Here is a 22,252-nt window from a genome sequence, read left to right as displayed (position 1 = left end):
GTCACTTATATTTTTCGAACCAGCTTTTGGCTAGTCCTGTCAATGATGCTGGAAACAACATACATCTGAGCTTGTAACCCACGTTACTGACTCTCATTATGGTGTTGAACGTACTCAGATGACTGTACGGGTCGGTCTTTCCTTCAAACGTTGGGACATGGGGGATCCAAAACCCTTGGGGAAATGGAGTGTTGGAAATATGGGGAGTAAACGGCTTGAGCTCCTCGTCAGAGTCTTCATATCGATCGTGTTTTTGCTCATTTTTCAAAAGCCTAAAGGCTTTTTCAAGCTGATCAATTCTTTCTTGGACTGGGTTCGCGAGAGGTACTGTCTGGAATCGGTTATCATCGATCACAATTCCAGGCTCGCGCCTCCGTAAGGGATCTTTACGCCTATTCAAGTGATCCCTCAGGTCCGGATTTATCGGGTCAACATTACCCCGACTCTGATTCAGGTGTTCTCGCAGGTCAGGGCGATTTCTACGGCTTCCCGTATTCTTACGACCTCGGTCATGCTTGCTGACCGACCTGGTATCTCCAGAGTCGTCGCTGGTAAAACTCGTCGCATACTTATTTCGAGATGGATTTCTTCCATGCCGCCTCGTCTCGGCCGTGCGAGACCGAGATGTTTGACTTCTTTCTGATGGGGCGCCTCTCCGCTCTTGGAAAGCTTCCCCGTTTCCTTGTCTCCCTCCCGCACATCTTTCGCCCTGATCTCGAAATGGTTGAGCATTCCTGCGAGGGGGCGAAGGATATCTTATTGGTGATGGAGGGAACCATATGGGTGACGGTGGCTGCCATCCATTTCGCGGCCTAGACGGTCTGGAGTTTGCCCGAGATGGGTTGGTTGCATTTGGTGCTCTCCCAGGGATTGGAGTCCGAGCCTCTGCAGGGGCTCGGTTGTTCTCAGTTCCCGCAGGTACTTCCATAGGTGTATTAACTGGGGCCCTAGCCCGAGTACTTCTCTGGGGCCTAGGGGGAGCGGATGGCTCTGCTGGTGCCGGAGGTTGAGCCGGCCTTCTCGTGGCAGCATCTTTCCGTGGGCGCCCACGAGGTCTACGGGGAGGAACATGTACGTCCCTTGGTGGAGGGGCTTGGTTTTCACGTGGAGGCGGGGGCTGAGCCACCTGCGCCTCTGTGACTATCCTTACCAACTCCTCATTCCGTTTGTTGGCCTCTACCAACTGCTGTTTCAGTTGTCGGTTCTCAAGTTCCACAATGGGAACATACCGCTTAGGATTGTAATACATATCCTCATCCCTTGGTGGAGCAGGTGGTCCCCGAGAATCGAAAGATCCACTTCTTTCTTCGACATCTGGGTTTTCCATTGGTTATTTCCCAGGACGTCTTGGGTAATTCTCTTCAGGAGCATTCTGATTATTAGTGGCCATGACTTACTCAGGGATGAATGCTTAAGGCTCTCAATGAAAGCACCAAACTGTTGACGCTGTTTTTCGTCAACAGTGAAAGAAGAGCACGTAAACAATAATCAGTAATGGCCAATAAAAATATGATAATACAAACACGATTTTTTACGTGGTTCTGCAGTTAAATCTGCCTAGTCCACGAGTCTTTGTTATTAAACTCAAGATGATCTCTGAAAATTCTTCAAGGATGAATTCTTCAGAGTTTTCTCTCAAGATCACCAAAATTCCTCCCTTTACAATGGTGCATGACCTCTCTATTTATAGAGAAGATTTCAGAATACTATCCCACATATTCAGGTAGTTACTCTTTATATGCAAATAAATTAAATGGCATTAAATGCCTGTAATCCGATATAAAAGGAAACGTCCCCTGAAGACCAGGGGGCGTATAACTGATCAAATAATATCCCTTGATTGTAGGGGATTTTACAGTAATAAATGTTGACCGCGTCTCTTATAGATGACTCATTAGGATATTCAAAGTTATTATCCTATATCACCAAGGCCCTATTCCCCCAGGTTTCCTATTTACTTTCGAACTATAACATCTCCCGAGGCCACATGACTTCGAGCTCGTACGCGCATCAGGCTCGGAGCCCCTGATCCGAGGTCATCCCAGAGAACAGATGCACCTCAGGGCCTACCCTTCGAGCTCGTGAGGATTTCGAGGCTACCATCTTCGAAGTCCTCTCTGCTTCGCAGGCTCGTTGTTTAGATTTCGAACAAATTCCAGAATTTACGAGTTCATTCATTATGAATCCAGCTTTCGAGGTCACAATCCTCATGGCTCGAAATTTGGGTATAACACAAAGCTGGCGGAGGTTGAAGCTTCGAAGGTAGCTTTGAGGAAGCAGAGGGAGGAGTACCAGGAGTCCAGCCGAGTCCAATACCGCGAATGCAAGAGACTCAATGAGGAGCTTCTTGCCAAGGACAAGGCCAGAGCTGCTCTTGAGAGCCAAATAGAGCAGCTGAAGCTTGCCAATGCCGAAGATCTGGAAAGGTACAAGAATGCGACGCTTCGGTGTTTTTATGACTTCTAGAAACACAACCAGGGCGCCAACTTTGACTACCTTTCAGAAGATGTCAGGAATGCTGAGCTGGCCCGCTGCACTACTCGATTGGCTGAAGAAGAGGAAAGAGCAAGGATCCCTGCCTCCCCAAGCATCGCTGGCGCAGAGGAAGAAGGAGTCATTGAGGATACGACCAATCAGAATGTTGATAAAGACCCTCCTGCTCCTAATGCTTCCTGAACTTTTTATTTTTTCTTTTCTTTAATTACACGATCTACGGGTCGTGATGTAAAGACTAAATATATATTTTGAATTTGCTGCATGGGCAGCAAACTTTCCTTTTATTTGAACAGTTACATCCAAGCAGTGATGCTTGCAGTGTAAAAGACTGCATTATAATGTTATAATATTTTCATTTACCATAACATCTGTCCGTATGACCGAACTTAGCATAGTACTTTGGCTTGATTTAACAAAATATAAATTTTGAAAAATACTCTAAGTACCTTAGCATGCTTTCACTTATTTTGTTCGTGTGTTTACATACCTTTTGATATGCTTTGCTATCGATGTGCCTTATATGCCCCCCAAGTGATCGAGGAGCTTTAGGTCCTGGGTCACTTGCCTTGACCACGACCTGTTCGAACATTTCTGCTCGGTAGGAAACGTAATACTTATACTTCAGCAAAACAACACACGTAATGAACAAATACTTGTAAACATAAATTTACAAAGGTTGGCAAGAATGACTGGCTGCACACAGTCCCTTATAATCTCGTATTAAAAATGGTCTAAACATGTCTTTACGAGTGATCCTTAAAAAAGGATCTTACATATATAAGCGATTAGCCATACAACGTGGCTAACCCTTTTAGCAAAACTTGTAAAAAGTAAAATTTAATACAAGCCAGTCCTTTAAATAGGACTGTTCACTAATAATACTTGCGCAAGTGTTCTCCATTCCAATAACGTGGAACGAGATCTCCGTTTAGGCGTGCAAGTTTGTAGGTGCCCGGGTGAAGGACTTCTTCAATCTGGTAAGGTCCTTCCCAATTAGGTCCGAGTACTCCAGCAGTGGGGTCCCGGGCATAATGCCCTACTTCCTTAGAGTCGTTACTAAGTGAGTTTTAAAGAGAAAAATGTGCAATGAACTCGCTAACCGAGGTTTTTAAAACAGAAGTGCGACTAAGCAAAAGTTAAGGATGTAATCTTTAAAAATGCGTTGTTTCATTGAAAACTTCTAGTATTTAACATTTGGGATCCCAAAATAAGGTTTGAAAACTATTTACACCTTAAAATAAGTTTACGGTCGATTAATTATTAAAATCACAGATTATTACAGCCATTTCTCAAATAAACCCCCAACCAAAGCAGTCGGGCGGGCCAAACATGTACGCGTCGCTTCACGCTCTCCGTACTCATGGCTGGTTGACTCAATCTTTGCCCTTACCTGCAACACAGAGCACCCGTGAGCCGAAGCCCAGCAAGAAAACTCATACAGTACATAACATATGCGATTTATATAGTTAACATATCAGATAATCCATAGATAAACAAGTATTCCATCAGACTAAACAAACACGGCCATGCCGTCCCAGAGGCATTACCAAAGCCTGGGGTCTCGGTCCTCACCGTAAGGATATCCCCTGTATCCATTGGGATCCCACCATGTCTACAAGCACTTCATGTGCTAAGTGTTACTTCCGGCCCCACTGCCGTTCTCGGCCTTTCGCCATTCTCGGCTCCCTTGCCATTCTCGGCTCCTTGCCGTTTCGGCTCTTTTGCCGTTCCCGGCTCCTTTGCCATTCATTCTTACTATAATCACAAATAGCATAACTCAAATAACATTCAAACATATATCAATTCAATTAATTATGCACCCTAACATGTAATGCAATATAGGGTCGTGCCCTGATATCAATTCAATTAAGTCTGCACCCTAACATGTAATGCAGTATAGGGTCGTGCCCTGCAATCACACTATGGGCCCATGCCCTGTCCTACGGGTGCTATAGTTTTCTTACCTGTCAATTTGATAGCTTTCACCACTTGACTCCTTGAGCACGATCCCACTCGAGCCCTAGCGCACACCTAAACACAGCCATAGGTCAAAGTCATCACCGAATCTGAAGTCCGAAAACCTAGCCTCGGGACCAATCCGGAGCCCCCTGGGAAGTCCTAGATCCACAAAACAAGATGGTGGAATCGAACCCCGAACCCTAGGTCAAAATCCCTAAAAAATAACCCAAAAATAACTTTATGGGAACAGGGTAGCGCTACAGCGCTCAAAAGAGGGTGCTATAGCGCTACAAGCAGAACCGCACCACCCAGAAATAGGGCCTAGCGCTACAGCGCCCAAAGACTAGCGCTGTAGCGCTAGTTGCAGGCAGGCAACTCCCGAATTCTTTTTCTGCGATTTCTTTGAGCCAATCTCAACCCAAACTTCCCCAAATCTTTACCAAACTCAAAATCAAGCTCATAAACACTCTCCACTCATCCCAAGCATCCCAAATCCTCAACACCCAAGCACATTCATCCCAAATCTCAAAATTTACCATGATTAACCCTAAACCCAGAAATTCAGTCAAACATCAAAGTTAAAGGCTTAGAATTCATACCGTTGATGCAATTTCGACCTTGATTCAATTCCTAGACCTCCTTAGCTTGCTCTTCCTCAAAGCTTGCCCAGAAATTCCCCTCTTCTGCTCACTGGGGCCGCTGCCCTGACTAGGCCCCGAAGAAGAAGGCACTACTCTTCTGGTATCACGCCTAGCAGCGCCATCCTTCCAGATCTGATCCTCAGCCCTCTCAGCAGTGAGGGCCTTGTCTACCACTTGTGCATAGGTAGACTTTGGAGTCATTGTGATACTCACGTCACGGGCGATCATTACATTTAATCCCCGTATAAACCTGTCCCTTCTGGCCGCATCAGTCGGCACCAGCTCTGGCGCAAACTTCGCCAATCTGTCGAATACCAGGGCGTACTCGGTGACAGATAACCTGCACTGAGTCAGGTTGTTGAACTCATCCGCCTTCGCATCTCGAATGACTACGCTGTAGTATTTCTCGTTAAAAATGCTCTTGAATTCCTCCCAAGTCATAGTTGCAGTATCCCTTCGCTGCCCAACTACCTCCCACCAAATACGTGCATCCTTTCTAAGCATATAACTGGCACAATCAACCCTATCCCTTCCTTCAACCCTCATGAAGTCCAGGATCACAGACATCGTACCCATCCACTGCTCAGCTTGCAGTGGGTCTGCTCCGCCCTCAAAGGTAGGGGGTTGCTGTTTTCTAAATCTTTCATACAGAGGTTCCAACCTGTTCCCAGTCACAGGTTGAACCGGAGCTGGTACCACGCTAGGCGGTGGTGGTATCACAGTGGCTGGTGGAGGAGCTGGTTGCCTCAACTGACTAAGCTCTTCCTCTGTTTTCTTCAACCTAGCCTCCATCTCCGCTAAAATCTGTTGCCAGTTCTGAGGAGCAGGTGGAGGGTCCTGCCCCTGGTTATCATCCTCGGCCTGAATGCCGCGGAGTCCCGACGATTGGCGAGGCATTACAACTAAATGCCTGCAATCAGTGACACCGCTTATTAGGCATGATAACTAGGTCCAATTTCCACCTCTCAATCTCAACTACAACCAAGATCAATCGACCAAAATGACATACATATATCATGCAGCATACAACGGGCCTTGCCCTGGCATCATGCATATGTTATTTCAATCATCATGCTCCTAACAATCTAGGCAGGCACACAAAGCATTAAACACATATTCATGAATATATCAATCGACCATACCAAACCACCCTGAGTCGAGCTTTTCAATGGCAGCGTGCGTACATGTTCGGTCGATCTCCAGAACCAATAAACCTTGGCTCGCTCTGATACCAAGTTGTAACGCCCTACTACCTTAGAGCCGTTACTAAGTGAGTTTAAAACAGAAATTGTGCATTTCATTGACTCAAAGTGGTTTCTAAAACCAAAAGTGTGATTAAACCAGAGTTTAAGGCTGTATTCTTTTAAAATGTTTAACTTCATTGAAAGCGTTAAATATAAAACATCTGGGATCCCAAAATAAGGTTTACAAAATATTTACAACTCAAAATAGGTTTACACTTGATCAGCTATCAAAAGAATGGTTAAATACAGCCATATACAAAATGCCCCCAACCAAAGCAGTCGGGTAGGCCGAACATGTACGCGCCGCTCCCACGCTCTCCATACTCATGGCCGGTTGACAGACTCCTTGCTTTTACCTGCCACACGGAGCACCCGTGAGCCGAAGCCCAGCAAGAAAACCCAAATAGCACATAACATATGCAATAATAATATCACTGGCATAATTCACTGAAAAATAGGAAAATCATCGATTTAAACAAGCACGGCCATGCCGCCCCAGAGGCCTTACCAAAGCTTGGGGTCTCGGTCATTACCGTAGGATAACTCACGTATCCCTTGGGTCCCACCCTTGCTATAGCATCCCATGTGCTGAGCGTTGCTTCCGGCCCCACTGCCGTACCCGGCCCTTGCCGCTCTTGGCCTTGCCGTTCATTCAATTACAATCACACATATCATACATTATGAAATAGCCATTCAAACATACAATAGTTTATCTAAGATTACACATTTGCACACAATACAAGCTAGGGCCGTGCCCTACAATCACACAGTGGGCCCATGCCCTAATCTCGGGTGTTACGGTTTTCTTACCTGTATTCCGTGCTTTCCGATGCACCACGGTCACGAGCACGGTCCTCTAGCACGAGCCTCTCCGAAATCCTAGTCACAACACACATAAAACACTTTTAATACTAACCAAACCCAAAACCACTTCCCGGGACCAATCCCGCACTCTCGGGACTCCCAAAATCCTAAAATAAGTCATTGGAAACATCCCCCGAACCCCTGGAGCAAAAGCTCAAAAATGGAATTTTGGTGCCCTGAAAATGGCCTAGCGCCGTGGCCCAGCCCTACAGGGCCGCGGCGCTAAAGCAAGTCAGAGAGCCCCTCGCCTGGAACCAGCCTCGCACCGCAGCGCCCAAGAACAGGGCCGCGGCGCGCCCTTACGAACCCGAAAATCTGGGTTTTTTCTCCTTCAAATCCTTCATCCAAAATACCTCCAAACCAACCCCAAACACATATCTCAACCCCAAACTCAATTCCACACTTCATATGAACAATCTAATAACCTATAGACACTTAGAAACAAGATCAAAACCTCAACACACCCAAGATCCAAACCTTTGATCTACAAATTCAGTAACTCAAACAAAACCCATGAAAATCCTAACTCAAGCATTACATTCCTCAAATCAACACAGAAAACAAACTTAAATAAGCATAAGATCCTTACCTCAAGAGTAGAATCCACCCTAAAAGTTCCTTGATCCCCTCCTAAGCTTCCCACTTCAGCCCCCTTCAACACCTCTTCTTCTTTCTTCTTCTTGCCCTAGCCTTTCTCTCCTCTTCTTTTCCTTCTCTTCTAATTTTTATCAAGACACTAAATGATCCAATGCCCAAACCGTATACCCCATATACCCAGCTGAAACTTGCCTATTTGCCTTGCCAAAAGACCAATTTACCCCTTCCTAATAATCCTTCCTTTGCTAAACCTTCAAGGGCACTTAAGTCTTTACACTTTCATTTCAATTCTACCACTTTCTATCTTAAAACTTGTTACCCACAGCAGTTACAAATGGTTACCAAAATACCAATAACTAATCACTCATTCTCAACTCAACTTATAAGATTCCCGAAGTACCCCTAGGCTCCTCCCGAGCCGGGTACAACATCCCGTTGTGACTTATAGACTAATTGGCTCGCTAGGACCGTCTCGATACGTGCATCCTGATAATAACACCACACTCACATGGCACAATTCACATAGTATAATTATCACAGATATGCCCTAACATGGCCAGATTACAATCATGCTCATTCTAAGACAATCAGGTCTACATGCATACTAATTCACATAGTCATGCATCTCAAATAATCAAATAATCACATAACGTGCAATAATTATAATCATGCATTAAGCTCAATAAAGACACACACCAAATCCCATTATGCCCTCCAGGCATACTACTCCAGGCCCTAAGCCTTAACATTGAATTTGGGTCGTTACAAAACCAATCTTATAAGGCCTCCATTCTCCACAGTTCAGATCATGCCTTTATAACCTCTTCTTATCAGTTCATCATCTAGGTTCTTTCCAACCCATCACGCAAATGCCTCAGCCCAAGTGCCATTTCCAAGCATCCCTTTAGCACAATACTTAACACAACCCCTTTAGTCATGGGCTCTCATCCCCTTATAACCAAGGGTGGAATTAACTTTTCCCATCCACTGATAAATTCTTTTTCAACCCGAACTTTCCTCAAAACCAGAGGATAACACCCTTTAAGCCTTTCATATAATACCCTTATCTGTCCATACTCTCACAATACCAACACTGGTAACCTTACTGTTAAAACATATAAATCAGCTATTTTCCCAGAGAAGTCCGCTATCCTTCTGTTCCATCTCAACTATTAAATTCCACAGCTTACTCACACACTAGTGACGATCTGCTGCGGCTTTCGGGGATAAATGGAGGTCTCTAACTCCAACTTTTATCTAGAATCCCCCTTCAACACAATATCAGGTCCACTTAACCCTTCTAGGAACAAATAATTCGAGTTCATCTGCCAATACTGATCAAACTCCTAAGCTCTGTGGTTCATACTCTGAACCAAACCACAACTAGATCCAAATAACCACATTTATCATGCATACACAAAGCATATTTAGGCCAAAACCACAATGATATACATTTAGCTACCAAATTTTAACATCACCAGGTATACCCAGGTCTCAACATGCTTCATACAAGCCAATAAACAGATATTACATACGAATTCAATTTAAACAATTAACCACATAAACTCAATATGCGAACCATTATCCCAATATTCATCCACATGCATAATAATATTATTCAGCACACTTTAATCTCAACATGCAATAGTCAAGGGCCCAGCCCCAACAATATCTCATGCATATGTCAACTCATTCCTCATGCTCCATATAAATAAGCAGGCAAACAGGGCATTCAAACATATGTTCCAACATGTCAATCAATCATACCAACCAACCCTGAGTCGAGCTTGTCACTGACAGTGAGCGTACATGTTCAGTCAATCTCCAGAACCAATAAACCTTGGCTCGCTCTGATAGCAGTTGTAACGCCCTACTTCCTTAGAGCCGTTACTAAGTGAGTTTTAAAACGAAAAATGTGCAATGAACTCGCAAACCGAGGTTATTAAAACAGAAGTGTGACTAAGCAAAAGTTAAGGATGTAATCTTTAAAAATGCGTTGTTTCATTGAAAACTTCTAGTATTTAACATTTGGGATCCCAAAATAAGGTTTGAAAACAATTTACACCTTAAAATAAGTTTACAGTTGATTAATTATTAAAATCACAGATTATTACAGCCATTTCTCAAATAAACCCCCAACCAAAGCAGTCGGGCAGGCCAAACATGTACGCGTCGCTTCACGCTCTCTGTACTCATGGCTGGTTGACTCAATCTTTGCCCTTACCTGCAACACAGAGCACCCGTGAGCCGAAGCCCAGCAAGAAAACTCATACAGTACATAACATATGCGATTTATATAGTTAACATATCAGATAATCCACAGATAAATAAGTATTCCATCAGACTAAACAAACACGGCCATGTCGTCCTAGAGGCATTACCAAATCCTGGGGTCTCGGTCCTCACCGTAAGGATATCCCCTGTATCCATTGGGGTCCCACCCTGTCTACAAGCACTTCACGTGCTAAGTGTTACTTCCGGCCCCACTGCCGTTCTCGGCCTTTCGCCGTTCTCGGATCCCTTGCCGTTCTCGGCTCCTTGCCGTTTCAGCTCTTTTGCCGTTCCCGGCTCCGTTGCCGTTCCTGGCTCCTTTCCCATTCATTCTTACTATAATCACAAATAGCATAACTCAAATAACATTCAAACATATATCAAGTCAATTAAGTATGCACCCTAACATGTAATGCAATATAGGGTCGTGCCCTGATATCAATTCAATTAAGTCTGCACCCTAACATGTAATGCAGTATAGGGTCGTGCCCTGCAATCACACTATGGGCCAATGCCCTGTCCTACGGGTGCTATAGTTTTCTTACCTGTCAATTTGATAGCTTTCACTACTTGACTCCTTGAGCACGATCCCACTCGAGCCCTAGCGCACACCTAAACACAGCCATAGGTCAAAGTCATCACCGAATCTTAAGTCCGAAAACCTAGCCTCGGGACCAATCCTGAGCCCCCTGGGAAGTCCTAGATCCACAAAACAAGATGGTGGAATCAAACCCCGAACCCTAGGTCAAAATCCCTCAAAAATAACCCAAAAATAACTTTCTGGGAACAGGGTAGCGCTACAGCACTCAAAAGAGGGTGCTATAGCGCTACAAGCAGAACCGCACCACCCAGAAATAGGGCCTAGCGCTACAGCGCCCAAAGACTAGCGCTGTAGCGCTAGTTGCAGGCAGGCAACTCCCGAATTCTTTTTCTGCGATTTCTTTGAGCCAATCTCAACCCAAACTTCCCCAAATCTTTACCAAACTCAAAATCAAGCTCATAAACACTCTCCACTCATCCCAAGCATCCCAAATCCTCAAAACCCAAGCACATTCATCCCAAATCTCAAAATTTACCATGATTAACCCTAAACCCAGAAATTCAGTCAAACATCAAAGTTAAAGGCTGAGAATTCATACCATTGATGCAATTTCGACCTTGATTCAATTCCTAGACCTCCTTAGCTTGCTCTTCCTCAAAGATTGCCCAGAAATTCCCCTAAAGTTCCCATCATTCAGCTTAATTACATAACTTAAACCAGCCAAACCCAAAAACTGAAAACTCTAAAATCTTACCTCAAAAGTTGATGTGTTCTTGCTAATCCCTTGCCAAATCTTCAAGTCTAACTTAGGATACTTGATGCTCAGCCTATCCTAGCTCTCCACTGAGCTTTGCTCCAAGAAATTTGAAGAGAAATGGTGCTACAATCCACAAACCGTCCCTTTTGGAAAAACCCCTCTGTTTTCTCTCTTTTTCTTTTTCTTCCTTTTTCTTTCTTTTCCACAGCCATCTAACTCTCTCTATCAATCCCACTAAATATATAAAGCCTCATTAAACTTATCTCTAAGAAGCCAATTGACCAAAATGCCCTCCCTACTAAATCTAAACCTTTTTGTCGACGTAGGGCCATTTTAGTCATTTTACCCAATACCCGCTAATTCCTCAAGTGTCTCTAATATTTTCCCGTTGCTTCCCAATACCTGATAAATCACAAAATATGTATTCCTCATCATCAAAATTAATCTCAATATATTCTCTAAATTCATGTTTATACCCCCAGGCCCGCCCCGAGCCGGGTATAAATTATCGCCTGGACTTTTCCGCTAATCTGCTCTCTCTGGGATCGTCTCGAGTCACAAATCACAGATACATCCACATCACAATGTGGTATCAACAATCAGCACATATCAATACAGTTATGCCCAAAATGGCCAAAATTACAATTATGCCCTTCTAACACAATCAGGGCCTACATGCATACTAATACACATAGTCATGCATCTCAAATAGTCAAATAGTCATATAACATGCTTTAAATCATAACCATGCATTGTACTCATTAAAGTCACACATAAATCCCAATATGCCCTCCAGGCACACTAATCAAGGCCCTTAAGCCTTATTAGCGAATTTGGGGTCGTTACACCGGGTATTCAAGAAAACTCGTCGTAGCACCAAGTCACCGACGTTGAATTTTCTTTCTTTTACTTTTGAGTTAAAGTACCGGGCGACCTTTTGGTGGTACGCAGCAACTCGGAGTTGGGCTCTCTCCCGTATTTCGTCAGTTGAGTCTAGGGACTCCATCATCAGGTGGCTATTCTGGTCCTGATCGTATGTTATGCGTCGATGTGAGGGGGGATCTAACTCGACAGGTAACATGGCCTCATATCCGTAGGCTAAGGAAAATGGGGTATGACCTGTCGCTGTTCGATGAGACGTTCTATACGACCAGAGGACTTCAGGCAGCTGCTCTAGCCATGCTCCTTTAGTGTCTTCAAGCCTCTTCTTCAGGGTGTCCTTAAGAGTTTTATTCACGGCCTCTACTTGCCCGTTTGCTTGTGGATGCGCAACTGAAGAAAAGCTTTTGATAATCCCGTGCCTTTCGCAGAAGTCGGTGAATAAGTCGCTGTCAAATTGGGTTCCGTTGTCTGAAACAATCTTACGGGGAAATCCATACCAGCAAACAATGTTCTTGATTACAAAGTCAAGAACTTTCTTGGTCGTTATGGTAGCGAGTGGTTCAGCTTCGACCCATTTGGTGAAGTAGTCGACTGCCACAGCTGCGTACTTCACTCCGCCTTTTCCCATGGGCAGGGATCCAATCAGATCTATCCCCCATACTGGAAAAGGCCACAGGCTCTGCATCTTTTTCAACTCGTTTGGAGCTACTCGTGGAATTTCGGAGAATCTTTGACATTTATCGCATTTTTGTACAAACTCCATTGAATCTTCGTTCATAGTCTGCAAGAAGTAGCCTTGCCTCAGAATCTTTTTTGCCAAACTCTGCCCCCCAGCGTGATCCCCGCAGAAGCCTTCATGTACTTCCTTCATTAGTTCCTTAGCTTTTTTTGGTGTAACGCATCTGAGTAGTGGCATTGAATATCCTCTCCTGTACATAACACCATCGGCCAGTATGTACCTAGCAGCTTGCCTTTGTAGAGTTCTGGCTTTGTTTCTATCTGTTGGTAGCACACCATTTGTCAGATACTCCAAGTAAGGCGCCATCCACGTATCCTCCATTCGGATTTCCATAGTAGCTTCAATTGCTTGTATGCTTGGCTCACTCAATCTTTCTATAGGCACAATGTTCAAAGTGTCAACATCTTTCGCGCTCGCGAGTTTGGCTAAGGCGTCTGCGTTCGAGTTCTGATCCCGCGGTATTTGCTGGAGGGTATACTTCGTGAACTGGGCTAGCAGGTCTTTAGTTTTATTCAAGTAGGCCACCATTTTTAAGCCTTGTGATTGATATTCCCCTAGAACTTGATTCACTACCAGCTGTGAATCACTGTAAATATCATGCGTCTTTATGCTCATGTCTTTCGCCATTCTCAATCCAGCAAGGAATGCTTCGTATTCGGGTTCATTATTTGATGCGGTGAAGTCGAACCTAATGGCGCAATGAAATCGATGCCCTTCTGGAGTTATCAATATCACACCCGCTCCTGCGTGAGATTCGTTAGACGATCCATCTGTGAATAGCTTCCGCATAGGAGCTTCATCTTGTGGCTCAGGCTCACTAGGCTGTTCGCACCACTCGCTGTCTGGGAGTTCGGTGAACTCTGCAATAAGTTCAGCCAAGACTTTTCCTTTCACTGCTGCTCGCAGTGAATATGTGATATCGAACTGCCCTAGTTCGACTGCCCATTTTAATAAGCGCCCAGCCGCCTCTTGTTTTTGGAGGACTTGCCGAAGGGGCTGGTCGGTTAATACTATGATAGGATGGGCTTAAAAGTAAGGACGTACCTTCCTTGAGGCCAGGATTAAACAGTATGCTAACCTTTCGATGGGAGGATACCTTAATTCTGCTCCGATCAGCCTCTTGTTTACATAGTACACTGCTTTCTGTACGCCTTCCTCCTCTCGCACTAGTACCACACTCGCAGCAACTTCCGTGATCGCCAGGGAAATGAACAAAGTTTCTCCTTCTATCGGCTTGGATAAAATGGGAGGCTGTGCCATATGTGCTTTCAAGGCCTGAAAAGCTTGCTCACAGTCCCCTGTCCATTCGAACTTCTTATTGCCCCTAAGTAGATTGAAAAAAGGGATGCATTTGTCTGTTGATTTTGAAATAAATCTACTTAGGGCTGCAATCCTCCCGGTTAAACTTTGTACATCTTTGATCTTTTCTGGCAATTTCATGTCGATCAGGGCTTTTATCTTGTCGGGGTTGGCCTCGATTCCTCTTGAATTTACAATGAACCCCAAAAACTTCCCTGATCCAACTCCGAAGGTACATTTGAGAGGATTTAGTTTCATCTGGTACTTGTTCAATACATCAAAACATTCTTGTAAATCCTTCACATGTCCTTCTGCCATCTTAGACTTTACCAGCATGTCATCCACGTACACCTCCATGTTTATCCTGATCAGCTATTTAAACATGTGGTTAACTAACCGCTGGTAAGTCGCACCTGCGTTTTTCAGTCCGAAGGGTATTACTTTATAGTAGTATAAGCCTGTATCGGTCCGAAAGCTAGTGTGATCCTCGTCAGGGGGATGCATGCTAATCTGCTTGTAGCCCGAATATGCATCCATGAAGGAGAGGATCTCGTGTCCTGTAGTGGCATCGACCAATTGGTCGATTCTTGGGAGTGGGAAGCAATCCTTTGGGCAGGCTTTATTAAGGTCTGTAAAATCTACGCAGGTTCGCCATTTGTCATTAGGCTTGGGAACCAGCACTGGATTGGAGACCCACGATGGATAAAACGCTACCCTGATGAACCCATTCTCCTTTAACCTTTCAACTTCTTCTTTTAAGGCTCTTGATCGATCTTTATGGAGCAGCCTTCTTTTTTGTTGCACGGGTGGAAAAGTCTTGTCTATGTTCAGGACATGGCTGATAACTGCAGGGTCTATCCCAGCCATGTCTTTGTGCGACCAGGAAAAGACTCTCTGGTTCCTCTGCAAAAATTCCACCAGTGCATGCTTCGTGGTTGGTTCTAGGTTTTTCCCGACCTTCACGACTCTGGTCGGGTCTTTTTCATCGAGTTGGACCTCCTCCAGGTCCTCGCCGGGTCCAAGGTTCTCTTCAAAATCCCCAAAGCGAGGATCTAGATCTCTATCCTCACTTTGGGCAACTACCTATATGGTGACTTCATCACTGGATTGGACTTGTGTATCAATTGCTATATGCAACCTATCTGAGGCAGTACTCTTTGATCTTCCTTTTTTCGCCTTCGTGACTGAGGCGTTATAGCACTCTCTGGCCTCCCTTTGGTTTCCCAACACACGTCCTACCCCTGCGTCTATCGGGAATTTCATGGCCAAGTGCCACATAGAGGTGATGGCCTGTAGATCAACCAGTATAGGTCTCCCAATGACGGCATTGTACGCCGAAGGACAATCAACTACTATAAAAGTAGCGAGTAATGTCCTGGTAGCAGGCACTGTACCTGTCGTCACCGGCAGTCTGATGATCCTGCGGGGGCGAGTCCCTCACCAGAGAAGCCGTATATTGTCTGGTTGCAGGGCTCTAGGTTCTTAACGGACAATTTCATGCATTCCAGCAAAGACTTATACAGGATATTGACCGAACTTCTTGTATCAACCAGCACTCTTTTCACCATCATGTTGGCCATTTGGATATCCACGACCAGCGGATCGGAATGTGGGAACCGGACGTGTTGGGCATCGCTATAAGAGAAGGTTATCTCACCCTCTTCTGATCGAGCCTTTTTTGGTGCGCGATCCTCCACAGTCATCATCTCGATGTCCTGGTCGTGGCGCAGAGTCCGAGCGTATCGTTCCCTGGCCTTTCCACTATTTCCCGCGAGGTGCGAGCCTCCGCAAATGGTTAACAGTGTGCCAGTCACGGGGGCAGGCTGCAAAGGTGGCGAGCGTTGGCATGTGGGCGCTTGCTCGTTGCCACCTGGAGCTTCTCGCTGGGAATTTCCCGAGGCCCGTATGTATCTTCTCAAGTGTCCTTGTCTAATAAGGAACTCGATTTCATCCTTCAGTTGGTTGCATTCATTGGTGTCATGTCCGTAGTCGTTATGATAACGACAGAACTTGGTAGTGTCTCTTTTCGAAATATCCTTTCGAATGGGGGTAGGCTTCTTATAAGGCACACTAGAATTCGTGGCCTGATAGACCTCTCCCGGAGACTCAACTAGGGCAGTGTTGTTAGTGAATCGAGGTTCATAACGGTTACCCTTGGCTCGTTTATTGTCGGAGGTGGAAGGCTCATTGTGTGGCCGTTTTCCACCATTCTTGCCATTGCCGTTACCATTCCCATTTCCTTTGCCGTTGCCGTTAGGTTTAGACCCATTGGCGGCTTTGGTGGGCTCGGCAGCCTTCTTATCCTTGCCTGGAGGCTTTCCATCGTCGGCAATGGCATCTTTGAGTTTGATGTAATGATCAGCCCGGTCCAAGAATTCCTGGGTAGTTCTAACCCCATCCTTTCGGAGGCTTTTCCAGAGGGGGGTGCGATGCTTAACCCCTGCGGTTATGGCCATCATTTTGCCTTCGTCCCCCACTATTTTTGCTCCAGCTGCCGCTCGCATAAAGCGTTGGATGTAGTTCTTAAGCGATTCTCCATCTTGCTGGCGTATTTCAACCAGCTGGTTTGCCTCGGTCGGATGCACACGACCTGCGTAAAACTGTCCGTAAAACTCCTTTACAAACATCTCCCAGGAAACTATGATTGCAGGAGGGAACGTAAAAAACCATTCCTACGCAGCATCAGAAAGTATTGCAGGGAAGATCCTGCACCGAGCATCTTCGGACACTTTCTGAATGTCCATTTGTATCTCAAACTTATTAACGTGAGATACTGGGTCACCATACCCATCAAAGTTCAGAAGCGTAGGCATTTTAAACTTGCCAGGAGTCTCTACCATAGCTATCCTCTGGACGAAAGGAGTGCCTTTCCTCCTGTCGTGGTCGATGTAAGATGTTCTTCCCTCGACTAGCTGTTGCACCGCCTGGTTGAGGGTATCTATCTGGGCTTGCACAGCGACAGGAATTGCTGTGGCCTCTGTTGCTGGGGGAATGTTCTCGCCATGTCGCTCGCAATGATCATTGAGCTCATCTCTCAAATCCTCGTCTCTTCTCCACTGCTCGCTACCTCCGAGCCAGTTGAAGACGTTATATTTGCCTGGATTGCCCCCCAGCGTCCCATCTGCTGGGTTGGTCATCTTGAGGTGGTTGATTCCTATTTCCACCTCTTTCGTCATTCCTCCGACCAGAATTTCCCCTGCCAGAATCGGCCTCATCATAACCATTGCCATCTCTGAATCGTGATTGGCTATGACGGGATCGACTGTTCCCTCGATTTCCCTCCCGGGCTGAAACGTCCCGAGCGTTAGAGGGTGGTCTACGTTGGTCGTTAGGTCCCCGTGCATTATCATGCCGTGGGGGACCTCGGACCGCAGAGCCTAACTCCGAGTTCCTCCTGTTACTAGGAGGATACTGACCTCTGTTCGGAAGGTTCGGCTCGTCGGCCCTATGGCGTCTAGGACTACGAGGCTGATGCTCGGCCCTATTCTGCCTCTGCTGCGGGGGATTTCCATGACCAGCTTGGGAAGGAGGCTGTGCCTCAAGGTCTCCTAGAGGGACATCATCCTGAGGCGCTGGTGGCTGCTCAAGCCTTTGTGGGCTCGAGGGTTGGATATGCGGACTAGGATTGGGACCCCTGTGGGGTGGCCCATTTGTAGGTTGATCAGGCTGCGAGGCAGGTGTAGATTGATTCCTAGCCAATTGCAAGGCTGCCATGGCTTCGCTCTGGCGATGGTCCATCTCCGCCTGCCTCTCACTTAACTCCGCGCGCTGCCGTTCAATCTCTTGTTGCTGCCGCGCCATGATTTCGGCAGCACTTTCCTAACTGGCCCTCAGATTGGCCAGCTCTTCATGCAACGGCCCCAGAGTACTCTTCAGCGTCGCGTCATCCATTTCTTCCTCCTCAAAGTCCAAATGTGGCTCATCCTCAGCCACGCTTGCAGGAGGAGGACGAGGCGGGTTTGATGGTGCAGTGGCGGCCGCCTGTCCAGTTTTCCTTGCAGTTTTCGCCATTGGTTTTCTCAACGGTGATATACTAAGCTCTCAATGAAAGCACCAGAATGTTGACCCTGATTTTGGTCAACTGACATGGAGTCAAAATACGCTTGACGTGGATGAATGCGTTGAAAAGAACGTGATGATGAAAATAATAAGAACACGAGATTTTTATAGTGGTTCGGCCCCAGGATCTGGTAATAACCTACGTCCACTTAGATTGTTATTGATATAAGATCAAAAGGAGTGATCAAAGAACTAGGGTTCAATGAGTTTCACCAACCTCTGAAGAACAATACAATATCTCAAATAGAATTACTCTAGTCTTAATATTCCAAAAGCCCAAAGTCCCCTCCTTGAGCTATCTTTCTCTATTTATAGGCTCAAGGGGGATTACATGAATCTGTTACAGATATTCTCTCCTGAATAATCGGATACTCAGGAGATTGTGGGAGTCAATTTCAGGATTTACCAAGATCTTTATAGAAACATCATGGAGCATGCGGAACCTGCGACCACACTGGTCGCAGGTAAGTTACGGCTGCCTACTGCTTATAATTTGTCTTCTGGTCGATATCCTAGCAGAACTCCTCCAAGTGTCAGCCACGTGTCCGAGAATCACTTGCCACGTCATCTACGCCAATTTTTTGGATAACACAAACTGTTCTCTCTCTTTCTGTCCATTCTCCCTTGTATTTATAAGGAATTCTTCCTGGATAGTTTTGGGTAACCGTGCATAATTATGGTAACATTCATTTTTGGGTAACATCCTATTTACATAAATACATTAATGCTTATTGATTTTATGCCCCAATATTGGGTAATAAATAAAGAATAATATCTGAGCATTAATGAGTGTTTAAGAAATCTCTGAGTCTTTTGGTATCCTTCACTATGCATCATGACTAGGCTTCCGCAAGCTTAACACTTCCTTCGAGCTGGATGTCGAAGAACTAACCTGAATTGACACGGGTCAAATTCAGAGGTTCACGAAGGTGATCTGGTCATCGCGCATCTTGAACTAAGTTGTTGGCGCAATAGGCAATCTGGAGACTATCTGGTTGTGATAAGCTGTCAAGTTTGACTCAAGCTACTCACTCCAGAGTTAGCTAGATGTTCTATATGTACGCTTTCTTCACACGCTTGTTTGCCAGCTGTACTCCATATTGAGTAATTCAGTTCGTATTTACTTTGTGGTACAACATTTTCCCCCCAAGCTCATGTTCGTGCATGATGTCACTTCTGACAAGCATAGTAGGGAATTTTAGGCTTTTGTATGTGAAAACATGCCTACCTAGTCACTCGAGTGCGAGACACGTGTCGGTCTGTAATAGGCACTTGTTCGTGTTTCGAGTACTGTGACTACTATCTTGTCAAATTTTTGTCGCCGCTTGGTTTATTTAATCCAAACCCTTGGATCTCGAACTGATCTAATCGTGTGGCCTAGATCGATTCCCAAAGTTTAAGTATAAATAGGAGAACCAGATCTGAACCATACAACCTTTGCATTAAAAAAAATTCCTCTTCTTTCTTCTCAAAATACTTTCAGAGTTTTCTACGTTCCTTCATTTTCCAGAACCATCCATGTTACTATCTCCAGTGCTACTATCATTTTCTCAGCCGATAAACCAAACTGTAAGTATCTTTATATCCAGTTTAAAGTTCATCTTCTTATTTTTCAATAAGTTTTATGAAATTTTTCTGTATATTTTCTTACTTTGGTTTTGTTTAAGTTTAGTATGGGTTTTTGTTAGACTAAAAAAAATAGCACTAGGTTTGATTAGAAATAATGCACGAAAAGAAATGGGTGATTTTCCAGATTTTGTGGGTTTCAAAGAGGACTGTCTATGTATGTGAATGCAAAGATGAGGATTTTTAGATTCAGTTCTGGGTAGCTTAAGGGTTACGATTTCTCGAGTGGTTTGGTATTAAATTGCTTTCCAAAAAAGGTATTTGGTCTGACAAGCAAATCCTAAAGTATCAGGGAATTCCTAAGGTTACAGTGCGTGGTCAATGACCGCGCGTACGCACACGCGTTGGTTCTAGGGGTAATATTATCTCGTATATATCTTTGGTCGAATAAATCGAAATCAAACCCTCGGGTTGCCATTCCTTTATCATCGTAGCAATGTTTTATCTTAGGTCACCTCTAACAGGCCACTTTGTCGCTAGGTGAACAAAATTATGGATAACCAGAAGAAGTCAGTGATGAGTTCTTCTTCCCAAAGTAAGAATAAGGGTAAGCAGATTGCATCTGAGACCCCCTATTCCCCACTTCGGCCCAGTAGTGGATAGGGAGATCATGGTTGACCCCAACGCCTTCTTTGAGGCCAAGCATATCGAATCCCAGAGAAAGACTTAAGGCAAGGTGAATAAAATTCTACTGAGTGACTGTTGCAAAAACTAATTACAATTCTTGTGTTGTCCATATTTTCCACCGATGACACATGGCACGACCAAACTGGCCCATGGGCCCATTGAAGAGACCCAGGCCCAACTAGACCCAATGAACAATGAACAAGTAAAACTCGTTGGCCCCGACCATACTAAACCCAATTACTGGCAAGTAGCGTGAGCATAGCGAAGGGGCTGAAACTAATGTGCAGGCCCGAATCACCCTCCTGATCGTATTCAGTCTATATACTCCGAGATGTAAATTATGATGGCGGACGATCCATTCTAGGAGATAGATCCCATCAAGTGGGATCCAGGAGAAGACACCACCACCAAGATGTCCGCCTTGGTAAATGAACACGAGTCTTGGTAAATGAACTAGAATTTAGGTAAATGAACCTAGATCATGTAGTTGGATAGAACAAGCCCAGTCCTTCCTATAGCTGACGTGTCCCTGAGAAATTTGGCAGTTGGTCTCCATAACTAACCTGCAGAATAGGGTATGCATGGAACGTACACTGTTCTTAGGAAACGGTACCGACACTACTCTGACAAATCCTGTCCCTAGGATCTCCTTGGAATCCCACACGGATCAATCCATACGAACATACAAAGGACAGTTGTAAGGCTTCACCACGCCTAAGCCGGCCCTATGGGCCCAAGTTAACAACCCTTAATTATATTATATATCTTGTATTATGGCTCCGTTAGTGAGAAATTATAATTATATCCTTATTGGGCCTGGATTAGTCTGACCCAAGTGACATGACTGCCTATAAAAAGGATCAGTGATGCACTGTAGCGAGGATCCTAGATTTTCTCTTGTATGCTAAATGCTTATGAACTTGCAAAAATCTCCATTGTCAAAACTCTCTAAAGCCTAATACTATTTTCTCTTGGACTAAGGCTCATTAACGCCCCAACCACGTAAAAACTGTGATCTTATTTATTTCTTACCCTTTCTTTCTAGCTTTTATCGTTTAATATATTTATAGTTTTTGAAAAAATTGGTAAACATTTTGGTGCTTTCATTGAGAGTTGAAGAATGCTTGAATCAACCTTAATCATCTGCGAAAATGGTGAACACCAGACATATCGTGTTTAATCTTGCTCACCATAAATAACAAGACAATGGAGAGCCATTACAAAATCAGCCACTTCCTCAACACCAACCAGAGGATGGGCCTTATCATGGGCCTCTGCCTGATGACTCCCAGAACTTCGAAGAAATGGGTGACTACGATGAAGACTACTATGAGGAGGATGGAGAGGGATATGAATACCACGAGGCTGAGAATCCTGTTGATCCTGACTGGAAGGATGTGGAACTCGAGAAATAAGATCTAAAAGTGGTCCGTCTGAGGAAACAAGTCCTGGAATAAGAAGCAAGAATGGCGGAACAACAGGAGGCCACCCGCCAGATGCAAGAGTCCCTCTTGGCTCTTCAAGCTTTTATTATTGCGTAGGGAATTACAGCCAATCCCTCAGTCATTCCTCCCCCAGGAATGCAGCCACCTGTCCCACCTATAGGGACTGGCGTGCCCAACAATGCAACCCTTATTTCTCTTCCGCGTT

Source organism: Humulus lupulus, chromosome X, assembly GCF_963169125.1.
Source record: "Humulus lupulus chromosome X, drHumLupu1.1, whole genome shotgun sequence".
NCBI lineage: Eukaryota > Viridiplantae > Streptophyta > Magnoliopsida > Rosales > Cannabaceae > Humulus > Humulus lupulus.
Note: the sequence above shows the minus strand (reverse complement) of the source record.